The sequence below is a fragment of the Pezoporus occidentalis genome, unplaced genomic scaffold (genome assembly GCF_034315485.1).
Source record: "Pezoporus occidentalis ecotype Australia unplaced genomic scaffold, CSIRO_AGI_Poc_V1 ctg641, whole genome shotgun sequence".
Classification (NCBI taxonomy): Eukaryota; Metazoa; Chordata; class Aves; order Psittaciformes; family Psittacidae; genus Pezoporus; species Pezoporus occidentalis.
Genome location: NW_026915989.1, coordinates 15207 through 29577, shown reverse-complemented (window position 1 = coordinate 29577; position 14371 = coordinate 15207). Strand labels below are relative to the sequence as shown.

Here is a 14371-nt window from a genome sequence, read left to right as displayed (position 1 = left end):
CCCCCATTCCCTCCTTTTATCCTCCATTAGCACCCCCATTCCCTCCCATTCCCCCCATTCCTTTCCATTATCCCCATTATCCCCATTCCCCCCCATTCCTTTCCATTATCCCCATTATCCCCATTCCCCCCATTCCTTTCCATTATCCCCATTATCCCCATTCCCCCCATTTATCCCCCATTATCCCCCATTCTCTCCCTTTATGCCCCCATTCCCCCATTCCCTCCCATTCCCCCCATTTCCTTCTATTATCCCCATTCCCCATTTATCCCCCCATTATCCCCCCATTACCTCCCTTTATCCCCCATTATCCCCCCATTCCCTCCCTTTATCCCCCCATTCCCTCACATTCCCCCATTCCCCCATTTATCCCCCATTCCCTCACATTCCCCCATTCCCCCATTTATCCCCCATTCCCCCCCATTCCCTCACATTCCCCCATTCCCCCATTTATCCCCATTATCCCCCCATTCCCTCCCTTTATCCCCCCATTCCCCCCATTTATCCCCCCATTCCCCCCCATTCCCTCACATTCCCCCCATTCCCCCCATTTATCCCCCATTATCCCCCCATTCCCTCCCTTTATTCCCCCACTACCCCCCATTCCCTCCCTTTATCCCCCCACTACCCCCCCATTCCCTTCCATTATCCCCATTTCTCCCCATTTATCCCCATTCCCCCCATTCCCTCCCATTCCCTTCCATTATCCCCATTATCCCCATTTATTCCCCATTATCCCCCCCATTCCCTCCCTTTATCCCCCCCATTCCCCCCCATTCCCTTCCATTATCCCCATTTAGCCCCCATTATCCCCCCATTCCTTCCCTTTATTCCCCCCATTCCCCCCATTCCCTTCCATTATCCCCATTTAGCCCCCATTATCCCCCCATTCCCCCCCATTCCCTCACATTCCCCCCATTCCTTCCCTTTATCCCCCCACTACCCCCCATTCCCCTCCATTATCCCCATTTATCCCCATTTATCCCCATTCCCCCCCATTATCCCCCCATTCCCTTCCATTATCCACAATTAGCCCCCATTCCCTTCCATTATCCCCATTTACCCCCATTATCCCCGTTCCCATTTACCCCCATTATCCCCCCATTCCCCCCCATTCCCCCCCTTTATCCTTCCCATTCCCCCCCGCCCCATTCCCCGTTCCTCCGCTGCCCGCGCATGCGCGCAGGCGGCGGCGCCAGGATTCGGCGCGGGGCGCGCAGCTGCGGCAGGCGGCGCCGTGGCTTAGTTGGTTAAAGCGCCTGTCTAGTAAACAGGAGATCCTGGGTTCGAATCCCAGCGGTGCCTTTTGGCGGGGGGGGGTTTGAATGTTGTTTTTTTGGGGGGGGGAAATAAGGGGGAAAAGGGAATTGGGGTCTGGAATTGGGATGGGGGGGTCGCTATGGAGGGAATGGGATGGGATTGGGGGAGTGGGGCTGGGAGTGGAGGGAGGTGGGGGAGCTGGAGGTAACTCGGGGGTGGGGATGGGGTGGAGTTGGAATGGGAATGAGATGGGGTTGGGATGGGGGCTGGAATGGGAACGGGGTGGGGCTGGGATGGGGTGGGATGGGATGGGGCTGGGATGGGGATGGGGGTGGGATGGAATGGGGTTGGGATGGGGCTGGGATGGGAATGGGATGGATTTGGGATGGGGATGGGATGGGAATGGGATGCAGTTGGGATAGGGCTGGGATGGGAATGAGATGGGAATGGGATGGAGTTGGGATAGGGCTGGGATGGGAATGAGATGGGGCTGGGATGGGAATGGGATGGGGATGGGATGGGAATGGGATGGAGTTGGGATGGGGCTGGGATCGAATGGGATGGGGATGGGAATGGGATGGGGATGGAGTTGGGATGGGGATGGAGTTGGGATGGGGATGGGAAGGGGCTGGGATGGGAATGGGATGGGGATGGGATAGGAATGGGGTGGAGTTGGGATGGGGCTGGGCTGGGAATGGGATGGGGATGGGAATGGGATGGGGATGGAGTTGGGTTGGGGATGGGATGGGAATGGGATGGGGATGGGATGGGGATGGGGATGGGGATGGGATTGGGGATGGGAAGGGGATGGAATGGAGTTGGGATGGGATAGGGATGGGATGGAGTTGGGATGGGGATGGGATGGAGTTGGCATGGGAATGGGATGGGGATGGGATGGAGTTGGGATGGGGCTGGGATGGGGATGCGATGGGGATGGGATGGGGATGGGGATGGGATGGGGTTTGGATGGGAATGGGATGGAGTTGGGATGGGGCTGGGATGGGGCTGGGAGGGAATGTGATGGGGCTGGGATGGGGATGGGATGGGGGCTGGAATGGGAATGGGGTGGGGCTTGAATGGGGCTGGGATGGGGCTGGGATGGAGTTCGGATGGGACTGGGATGGGGTTGGGATGGGGCTGGGATGGAGTTGGGATGGGGCTGGGATGGGGATGGGATGGGAATGAGATAGGGCTGGGATGGGGATGGTATGCGGATGGGGTGGGTCTGGAATAGGGAATGGATGGGGCTGGGATGGGGTTGATATGGGGTTGGGATGGGGATGGAATGGGGTTGGGATGGGAGTGAGATGGGCCTGGGGTGGGGCTCAAATCGGGTTGGGATGGGGCTCGGATGGGGCTGGGATGGGGTTGATATGGGGTTGGGATGGGGATGGGGTGGGTCTGGAATAGGCAATGGATGGGGCTGGGATGGGGTTGATATGGGGTTGGGATGGGAATGGGATGTGGAATGGATGGGGCTGGGATAGGGTTGGGATGGGGCTGGGATGGGGTTGGGATGGGAATGAGATGGGGGTGGGATGGGGCTTGGATGGGGTTGGGATGGGGTTGGGAGGTGGTTGGGATGGGGCTGGAATGGGGAATGGATGGAGCTTGGATGGGGCTGGAATGAGGTGGAGCTGGGATAGGGTTGTGATGGGAAAGGGATGGGGAAGAGATGAGGGTGGGATGGGGCTCAGATGGGGAAGAGATGGAGATGGGATGGAGATGGGATTGGGATGGGGAATGGATGAAGCTGGGATGTGGTTGGGATTGGGTTGGGATGGAGCTGGGATGGGGTTAGGATGGGGTCCCATGTCCCTGGTTCCTTGTTGGAGCTTCCCAGAGCAATTCCAGCCCTTGGAGCTTGGAATGGTCCCACAGAGCCACCACATGGGGCTCCAAATCCATAAATGTGAGCCCAAAACCCATCTGAGACCCTAAAACCCCCCAATGTGACCCCAAAAAAACCCAAGAGATGGAATAAACTTGTTAATAAATATCATTGTTCTCATGGACCATCTACTTCTGGTGAAGCCCCATGAGCTCCATAGAGCCCCATCCAACCACCAGGATGGCCTCTCCAGTGAGGATTCCCTCAGGAACCATGGGGGAGCCCTCCTCCATCACTGAGGAACCGCATCCCACCTCGGTCCAGCCCAAAACGAGCCATGCTGCTGGGTTGGGGTCTTGGGTGGTGGTCAATGGTTGGATGTTGGTGGTCAGTTATGGAGTGCTGGTCAGCAAGGATTGGGTTTGGAGGTCAATGGCTGGGCACTGGATGTCAACGGTTGGGTGTTGGAGGTCAATGGTTGGATGCTGGTGGTCAATGGTTGGATGTTGGGAGTCAATGGCTGGGTGTCAGGGGTCAATGGTTGGGTGCTGGTGGTCAATGGTTGGGTGTTGGGGTCAAGGGTTGGATGTTGGGGTCAAAGGTTGGATGTTGGGGTCAATGGTTGGATGTTGGGTGTCAACGGTTGAGTGTCAGGGGTCAGTGGTTGGGTGCTGGTGGTCAACGGTCCTTGCTGGTGGTCAGTGGTTGGGTGCTGGTGGTCAATGGTTGGATGTTGGGGTCAATGGTTGGATACTGGATGTCAGTGGTTGGGTGCTGGTAGTCAATGATTGGGTGTTGAAGGTCAATGATTGGGTGTTGAAGGTCAACGATTGGGTGTTGAAGGTCAAGGCTGGGTGTTGGAAGTGAATGGCTGGGTGTTGAGGTCAACGTTTCGGTGCTATTGTTCAATGGTTGGTTGCCTTTGGTCATTGTCCCACCCTGGTGCAGACACCAGCGAAGCTTCAGACCTCACCACAGAGCCCTCCAGGTCACAGGGATGGTGGATCTTCTACCAAGACCTACAAGAGGGGTTGGAGCAGTGAAGATGGGGTTGGCCACCCCATCCCCACGTCCATGGTGAAGTGCCAAGAGCCTACCGGTGTGGTGGGTGCTGCCACGTCCACGTTGGGTCTATAGGAGCTGTGTCCATAGGGGTCTGCAAGAGGGAGGTGAGATGAAGCTCTGGTGGGGTGTCCTCACCATAGACATGGGGTTGTGTCCCCCCACTCCCAATGGGGGTCACCTTTTGGTAGTGGGGACCTTCTGCTGTTGACGTGGTAGATGCCAGTGGCTCGAGGGTTGCGCCGCGGGTTGTCCTCAATGGAGATGCTGTAGGAACTGGTTGAGGTCCCATGTGGAGCTCAACCCTCCCAGCCCCGTGGAAGGAATGGTTGGGTGTTGGGGTTAATGGTTGGGTGTTGGTGGTCCATGGTTGGATGTTGGGGTTATTGGTTGGGTTTTGGGGGGTCAATGGTTGGGTGTTGGGGGCAAGGGTTGGGTGCTGGGGACAGTTGTTGGGTTTGGGGATCAATGGTCGGGTGTTGGTGGTCAATGGACAACCCAACTTGCTACCACCCCCAAGTGTCCTCCTTGGACCTGCCATTGGAGCCCCCCTTGGTCCTTTCACCTGTCTCCAGCTGATGTCTTCTTCTCTTTGGCCAAGCAGATGGAGAGGCCGATGCAGAGCAGGAGCAGGACAAGGAGCCCCAGACCCACACCCAGCCCCAGCCCCACTTGGCTGATGTGGGTCTGGCAGCGGCCACCAGAGGTCAGGAACCAGGACACAGCCGGGCAGCTGCAGGAGGTGACATTTCATGGACAAGCTCCTTGTCCCACATCAAGTGTGGGATCCTCCGGGAAACCCCACTGGAAGTGGGGGAACCCAGGAGACACATGGACATGGGTTGGGATGTGGTTTGGGATGGTGTTTATGGGCTTTGGGGGTCAATGGTCGGGTGTTGATCGTCAATGGTCAGGTGCTGGTGATCAATGGTTGGATGTTGGTGTCAATGGATGGGTGCTGGTGTCAATGGTTGGTTGTCGGAGTCAGTGGTTGGGTGCTAGTGTTAGTGGTTGGGTGTTGGGGTCAATGGTTGGGTGCTAGTGTCAGCGGTTGGGTGTTAGGGTCAATGGTTGGCTGCTGGGATCAATGGTTGGTTTTGGGAGTCAACGGTTGGGTGTTGGTGTCAATGGTTGGGTGCTGGGATCAATGGTTGGGTGCTGGTATCAATGGTTGGGTGCTGGTGGTCAGTGATTGGGTGCTGATGGTCAATGGTTGGGTGTTGGAGTCAGTGGTTGGATGTTGGGGTTGAGGTGGATCTGAAGGTGTTTGGGTCACTCACAAGCATTGGGGTCCCTCCGTTGTCACCCGACAGAGCCCAGGGCCGCAGTCGATGGTGCCAGGGACGTTGGGGGTGCAGTTGGTGACACAGAGGACACTGCCCCCCATGCGGAAGGGGTGGTAGAACCTGCTGAAGGCAGCTGGTGCAAGGCTCCTGCACAGCTCTGGATGGAGAAGTTCTGGTCAGGCCAGTCTTGACCCAAACCAGGTCCCCATGGAGTCCCTATGGTGTGCCCATGGCGTCCCAATGGTGTGCTTATGGTGTCCCTATGGTGTGCCCATGGTGTCCCAGTGGTGTCCTTATGGTGTCCCCATGGTGTCCCCATGGTGTGCCCATGGTGTCTCCATGGTGTGCTTATGTTGTTCCCATGGTGTGCCCATGGTGTCTCAGTGGTGTCCTTATGGTGTCCCCATGGTGTGCCCATGGTGTCCCAATGGTGTGCTTATGGTGCCCCCATGGTGTGCCCATGGTGTGCCATTGGTGTCCTTATGGTGTCCCCATGGTGTGCCCATGGTGTCTCCATGGTGTCCTTATGGTGTCCCCATGATGTGCCCATGGTGTCCCAGTGGTGTCCTTATGGTGTCCCCATGGTGTCCCAGTGGTGTTCTTACAGTGTCCCAGTGGTGTCTCCATGGAGTTTGCATAGTGTCCCAATGGTGTTCCCATGGTGTCCCAATGGTGTCCTTATTGTGTCCCCATTGTGTGCCCATGATGTCCTTATGGTGTCCCCATTGTGTCCCCATGGAGTCCCCATGGTGTCCCCATGGAGTCCTCATAGTGTCCCCATTGTGTCCCCATGGAATCCCCATTATGTCCCCGTTGTGTCCCCATGGAGTCCCCATGGTGTCCTTATGGTGTCCCCATGGAGTCCCCATGGTGTCTCCATGGTGTCCTTATGGTGCCCCCATTGTGTCTCCATTGAGTCATAATGGTGTCTCCATGGTGTCCTCATGGTGTCAGCATGGTGTCCCTATGATCTGCCCATGATGTCCCTATGGTGTCCTCATTGTGTCCTCATTGTGTGTCCCGTGGTGTTCCCAGAGTGTTCCCATTGTGTCCCCATGTTGTCCCCATGAAGCCTCAATGGTGTCCCCATAGTGTTCTCATGCTGTCTCTGTGGTGTCCCCATGCTGTCCCTATGATGTGCCTATGATGTCCCTATGGTGTCTTCATTGTATCCTCACGGTGGCCTTATAGTGTCCCAGTTGTGTCCCCATGATGGCCCCATGATATCCCAATGGTGTCTCCATGGTGTCCTCATGGTGTCCCCATGATAGCCTAATGGTTTCCCCATGGTGACCCCATGCTACCCCAATGGTTTCCCATTGTGTCCCCATGATGGCCCCATGATATCCCAATGGTGTCTCCATGGTGTCCTCATGGTGTCCCCATGATAGCCTAATGGTTTCCCCATGGTGACCCCATGCTACCCCAATGGTTTCCCATTGTGTCCCCATGATGGCCCCATGATATCCCAATGGTGTCTCCATGGTGTCCTCATGGTGTCCCCATGATAGCCTAATGGTTTCCCCATGGTGACCCCATGCTACCCCAATGGTTTCCCATTGTGTCCTCATGATACCCCAATGGTTTCCCCATGGTGTCCCCATGGAGTCCCTATGGTGCCCCCATGGTTTTCCCATGATACCCCATTGGTTTCCCCATGGTGTCCCCATGGTGTCCCCACGCTCACCGGTGGCATTGGGCTCCTTGGTGTCAGCAGCTCTGGTCGTGCTGAAGCAAAGCCCATCTGGAGAGGGAACAATGGTCATGGGAAGCCACCAGAGATGTGGAGGGACCACGTGTGGGCCCCTGGGTCCTACCTGCCCCATGGCTGCAGTTGTGGGGCTGAGCAGCTTCCAGCAGCTCCTGGGCACGACGCTCAATGTTGGTGTCTCCATGTGGTGGGTCCAGGAGGACTTTGTAAGTCACCAGCACACTGCCTCTTCTGCAAGGCAGTGGCGTGGGGCTCCTCAACAACTCCATCCCATCCCATCCTCATCCCCATCCCATTCCATCCCCATCCCCATCTCCATCCCACCCCATCCCCATCCTATCTCCCTCCCATCCCATCCCATCCCATCCCATTCCATCCCCATCTCCATCCTACCCCATCCCCATCCTATCTCCCTCCCACTCCATCCCATCCCCATCCCATCCCATCCCATCCCCACCCCATCCCATCCCATCCCATTCCCATCCATCCCATTTAATCCATCCCATCCCCATCTGATCCATCCCATCCCATCCCATCCCATCCCATTCCATCCCCCACCCCACCCCATCCCATCACCACCCCATCCCATCCCATCCCATCCCACCCCACACTCACTCCAGTGCCAGGACCCGGGTACCACGGTACCAGGAGATGTTCTGGTAGACCCGGTCCATCTGCAGCCATGGAGAACCTTGTCACCAAGAGCTCTGCATTGGGCTGCCCCTTGGGGTTGTCCCCAAGCCCTTTGGGGTGAGCACTCCCCCCCACCCAGGTCCTCACCGTGCGCCTGAACTCCTCCACGAAGCTGCGGTAGGTGCGGGATGAGACGTCCCCCATGGTCTCCAAGAAGTCCCGGTTGGTGACACGCGCCAGCATGGCCACGGAGGGGCCCAGCTCTGCATGGGATGGGGTGGGATGGGGCATCCCATAGGGTGCCTCTCTTGGGGGTTCTCCATCACCTCCATCACTCTCCATTACCTGCTGTGATGTTGATGGTGGATGCTCCAAACTGGCACCGGTCCCCAACCACGTTGGGGGGGCAGAGACAACCCGTCCCCAGCCAGTGACCCCCGTTCTGGCAGGGCTCTGTGGGGACAAGGACACAGAAACATCTGGTGGCCCCCCATTGCCTCCTGCACTTCCTCATCCCTTGGGATTCACCTCCAGGTCCATGCAGTTGGGTCCCCACCAAGCACCTGGTCCCACCAGCAGCTGCCTGGGGTGCCCCATTGGTGGTGGGGTCAGCGCTGAGCTTCAGGGTTCAAACCCCTTTGGTTGGGTGTTTCCTCTGCCATCCCATCCCACCCCATCCATTCCATCCATCCCATCCCTTCCCATCTCCATCTCCATCTCCATCTCCATCTCCATCATCTCCATCTCCATCTTCATCCCATCCCATCTCTATCTCCATCCATCCAACCCACCCCATCACATCATCCCATCTCCATCTTCATCTCCATTACATCCCATCCCATCCATCTCATCCCATCTCCATTACGTCCCATCCCATCCATCTCATCCCGTCTCCATCTCCATTACATCCCATCCATCTCATCCCACCTCCATCTCCATCTCCATCTCAATTACATCCCATCCATCTCATCCCATCTCCATCTCCATTACATCCCATCCCATCCCATCCATCCCATCCATCTCATCCAATCTCCATCTCCATCCCCATTACATCCCATCCCATCCATCTCATCCTATCTCCACCTCCATCTCCATATCTTCCCATCCCACCCAACCCACCCACCCCATCCCATCATCCCATCTCCATCTCCATCTCCATCCCATCCCATCTCTATCTCCATCCATCCAACCCACCCCATCACATCATCCCATCTCCATCTCCGTTACATCCCATCCCATCCATCTCATCCCACCTCCATCTCCATCTCCATTACATCCCATCCATCTCATCCCATCTCCATCTCCATTACCTCCGATCCCATCTATCCCATCCATCTCATCCAATCTCAGTCTCCATCCCCATTACATCCCATCCCATCTATCTCATCCAATCTCCATCTCCATCCCCATTACATCCCATCCCATCTATCCCATCCATCTCATCCTATCTCCATTTCCATCTCCATTACATCCCATCCCATCCATCTCATCCCCTCCATCTCCATCTCCATCTCTTCCCATCCCACCCACCCCACCCACCCCATCACATCATCCCATCTCCATCTCTTCCCATCCCACCCACCCCACCCACCCCATCACATCATCCCATCTCCATCTCTTCCCATCCCACCCACCCCACCCACCCCATCACATCATCCCATCTCCATCTCTTCCCATCCCACCCACCCCACCCACCCCATCACATCATCCCATCTCCATCTCCATCCCATTCCATCCCATCTAACCCCATCTCCATCCCATCCCACTCCATCTCCATCCACCCCACCCTTGTCTTCTTGCCATGAACATCCACCCCATGCAACACCCACCAACCTGCAGTGCTGGTGCTGGCCGTGGTGGTGCTGGGCCTGCTCCATGGCACCGTGGTGCCCCCTGCACCATCGGGGCCCCTCTCGCACCGGTCCCCATGGAAGCCCCATGGGCAGAAGCACCCGGTGCCCACGGCTGTGCCGCCGTTGCTGCAGGCACTGGCCGGGTCGGGGAGGTCGCAGCGAGGACCCGCACGCCCGGGGGGGCAGAGGCAGCGCAGCCCCACCGCGGTGCTGCCGTCGGAGCAGCGCGTGGAGGCATCGGGGTCCTCGCACCGGGGGCCCGAGTAACCGGGGGGGCACAGGCACAGGGGGGCGGTGGTGCTGGGGACGCCGCCATGCAGGCAGGAGACTGCAGGAGATGGGGGGGATGTGGGTGTGGTGGAGGCAGCTGCGAGGCATCGCCCCATGGAGAGCCCATCAGCCCCATAGAGAACCCAACACCCCAGTGGGGAACCCCTCACCCCATGGAGAACCCAACACCTTGTGGAGAACCCATCAGCCAATGGAAAACCCAACAACCCAATGGGGAACTCATCACCCCATGGAGAACCCAACAGCCCAATGGGGAACCCATCACCCCATGGAGAACCCAACACCCCAATGGGGAACCCCTCAGCCCCATAGAGAGCCCATCACCCCAATGGGGAACCCATCACCCCAATGGGGAACCCATCACCCCATAGAGAACCATCACCCCAATGGGGAACCCATCACCCCATAGAGAACCCATCACCCCAATGGGGAGCCCATCACCCCATAGAGAACCCAACACCCGTGGAGAACTCATCAGCCAATGGAGAACCCAACACCTCAGTGGAGAACCCAACACCTCAATGGAGAACCCATCAGAAGTGAAGAATTGATCACCCCATGGAGATCCCATCAACCCTATGGAGAATGCACCACCCCCATGGAGAACTCACCATTCCAATGGAGAACCCATCACCCCATGGAGAACTCAACACCCCAAGGAGAACCCATCACCCCAGTGGAGAGCCCATCACCCAATTGAGATCCCACCATCCCCATGGAAAACCCACCACACAATGGAGAACCTACCGTCCCAATGGAGAACTCATCACCCCACAGAAAGCCCAACACCCCAAGGAGAACCAATCACCCCATGGAGAACCCATCACCCCAATGGAGAGCCCATTACTCAATGGAGAGCCCACCACCCCCATGGAAAACCCACCACACAATGAAGAACCTACCATCCCAATGGAGAGCCCATCACCCCATGGCGAACCCATCACCCCATGGAGAACCCATTACCTCAGTGGAGAGCCCATCAGCCCAACTGGAGCCCACCTCCCCATGAAAAACCCATCACGCAATGGAGAACCCATCATCTCAATGGAGAACCCATCACCCCGTGGAGAACCAATCAGCCAATGAAGAACCCACCACCCCAATGGAGACCCCACCACCCAAGGTCCCCACCATCACATCACCCACTGGCTGGAGGGTTGGATCCATGTGGGAGGTAGAGGCAGAATGTGGCCATGGTGCTGTTGGTGATGGTGGTGGTGATGCTGGGTGGAGAGGACCATGGGGTGCCAGTGGTGGCCACCGTGGTGGGGCTGGTGCAGGTCCCAGCACACCCTGTGGTGGCATCAATGGGGACGTTGTGGGTGGTGTTGGGTTGAGTTGGAGCTGGGGTGGCAATGGTGGTGCTGGGAGTCATGAGGATGTTCTCCATGGATGTGGTGGTGTCCTTGACCGTGGTGGTGTTATCCATGACCATGGTGGTGTTATCCATGACCATGGTGGTGTTATCCATGACCATGGTGGTGTTATCCATGACCATGGTGGTGTTACCCATGACCATGGTGGTGCTATCCAGGACCATGGTGGTGTTATCCATGACCATGGTGCTCCTCTCCATAGGGTTGGCCGTGGTGTTCCCGTCTATGGGGGTCACCAGTGTAGCCATGGTGCTCCTCTCCACGACCGTGGTGTTGCTGGCCATGGAGTTGGCCAGGGTGTTGCTTTCCATGGCCATTGTGTTGTTGTCCATGGCTGTGGTGTTCCTCTCCATGGGGATGGCTGTGGTGCTGCTCTCTATGGGGGTCACTAGTGTGGCCATGGTGCTCCTCTCCATGACCATGGTGTTGGTCTCCAAGGTTGCCGTGATGTTACCCTCTATGGAGTTGGCCGTGGTGTTCCTGTCCGTAGGGTTGGCCATGGTGCTGTTTGCCATGTCTGTCGTGCTGTTTTCCATGGCCATAGTGGTGTTGTCCATGACCATGGTGCTCCTCTCCATGGGGCTGGCTGTGCTGTTCCCCTCTATGGTGCTTCTCTCCATGGCTACGGTGGCACTGTCCATGGATGTGGTGGTGGTGTCCATGACCATAGTGCTCCTCTCTATATGGTTGGCTGTGGTGCTCCCCTCTGTGGTTGTCTCTAGTGTGGCCATGGTGCTCCTCTCCATGGCCATGGTGTTGCCTTCTATGGGGTTGGCTGTGTTGTTGCTCTCCATGGCCATGGTGGTGCTGTCCATGACCATGGTGGTGTTGTCCATGACCATGGTGCTCCTCTCTATAGGGTTGGCTGTGGTGTTCCCCTCTACGGTTGTCTCTAGTGTGGCCATGGTGCTCCTCTCCATCACCATGGTGGTGTTGTCCGTGACCATGGTGGTGTTGTCCATGACCATGGTGGTGTTGTCCATGACCATAGTGGTGCTGTCCATGGCCATGGTGGTGTTGTCCATGGCCATGGTGGTGTTGTCCATGACCATAGTGGTGCTGTCCATGGCCATGGTGGTGCTGTCCATGGCCATGGTGGTGTTGTCCATGGCCATGGTGGTGCTGTCCATGACCACCCTGCTCCTCTCCACACTGGTCAGGACATTGCCCTCCATGGGACGCGTGACGTGTTCCACAGACACCATCGTCACTGAGACCTTCTCTGTGCCCACCTTGGTGACCACGGTGACGGCCGTGGTGGTGGCCGTGGGGGCGGTGCACTCACACCGAGGTCCCCAAGCACTTGGGGGGCAATGACAGCCCCCTTCCACCAATGTCCCCCCATTGAGGCAGGAGCTGACCTGGTGCTGGTGCTGGCAAACATCTCCCCAGTACCCTGGGGGGCAGAGGCAGGAGGTGCCGAAGGCGGTGGCCCCGTTCCTGCAGGCGCTGGTGGCGTTGGGGTGCTGGCAGAGGGGACCCCCAAAGCCCGGGGGACAATAGCACTGGGTGCCCACAGCGGTGCCGCCGTTGTGACAGGCCCGGGAGGGGTCCCAGTGCTCACAGTGGGTCCCGTTGTAGCCAGGAGGACACAGGCAGACGGGTCCCACCAGGGTGCCACCGTTGTCACAGGGAGCTGGGGACAGCGCGGGTTATGGGGGCGTGGGGCAGGGGGTGGGATCGGGGTGGTGGGATGGGGATGGAAAGGGAATGGTGGGAAGGGGATGGTGGGGTGGGGATGGGGATAATGGGAAGGGGATGGTGGGATGGGATGGGGATAATGGGAAGGGGATGGTGGGATGGGATGGGGATGGTGGGATGGGGATGGTGGGATGGGGATGGTGGGGTGGGGATGGGGATAATGGGAAGGGGATGTTGGGAAGGGGATAGGGAGGGGATAGTGGGATGGGGATGGTGGGATGGGGATGGTGGGATGGGGATGGGGATAATGGGAAGGGGATGGTGGGATGGGATGGGGATAATGGGAAGGGGATGGTGGGATGGGATGGGGATGGTGGGATGGGGATAATGGGAAGGGGATGGTGGGATGGGATGGGGATAATGGGGAGGGGATGGTGGGATGGGATGGGGATGGTGGGATGGGGATGGTGGGATGGGGATGGACATGGGGATGGTGGGAAGGAGATAGGGAGGGGATAGTGGGATGGGGATGGTGGGATGGGGATGGGCATGGGGATGGTGGGAAGGGGATGGGATGGGGATAATGGGAAGGGGATAGGGAGGGGATGGTGGGATGGGGATGGTGGGATGGTGGGAAGGGGATGATGGAAAGGGGATTGTGGTATAGGGATGGGGAAGGAGATGGGATGGGAATGGTGGGAAGGGGATATGGGTTAGGGATGGTGGGATAGGGATGGTGAGATGGGGATGGTGAGATGGGAAGGGGATGTGGGATAGGGATGGTGGGATAGGGATGGTGGGATGGGGATGGTGGGATGGGGATGGTGAGATGGGAAGGGGATGGTGGGACGTTAGGATGGTGGGATGGGGATGGGGATGGTGGGAAGGAGATGGTGGTATGAGGATGATGGAAAGTAATTGTGGGATGAAGATGGGGATGGGAAGGGGATGGTGATGGTGGGAAGGGGATGGTGGGATGGGGATGTTGGGATAGGGATGGGATGGGGATGGTTGGGGATGGTGGGAAGGGATTTAGTATGGGGATGTTGGGATAGGGATGGGATGGGGATGGTTGGAGATGGTGGGATGGGATGGGAATGGGAAGGGGATGGTGGGAAGGGGTTGTAGTATGGGGATGTTGGGATAGGGATGGGATGGGGATGGTTGGAGATGGTGGGATGGGATGGGAATGGGAAGGGGATGGTGGGAAGGGGTTGTAGTATGGGGTTGGTGGGATGGGGGTGGTGCAATGGGGATGGTGGGAAAGGGATGGTGGGATGGGATGGGGATGTGGATGGGGATGGTGGGATGGGGAAGGGAAGGGGATGGTAAGAAGGGGGTGGGATGGGGACAGTGAGGTGGGATAAAGGCCTGGGAGAGCAGGTTCTACCCCCACCCCACATGTGATGGGTCAGCACCACCTGAAT

At 57.7% G+C, this 14371-nt stretch overlaps 1 non-coding gene across 1 annotated transcript; it reads left to right on the top strand.

The window, feature by feature from the left end:
• The first annotated feature begins 1231 nt into the window (after positions 1 to 1231).
• TRNAT-AGU (transfer RNA threonine (anticodon AGU)) lies at positions 1232 to 1305 on the top strand. Its single transcript has one exon. It is a non-coding gene; the product is annotated as a tRNA-Thr (tRNA).
• Positions 1306 to 14371: the final 13066 nt, after the last annotated feature.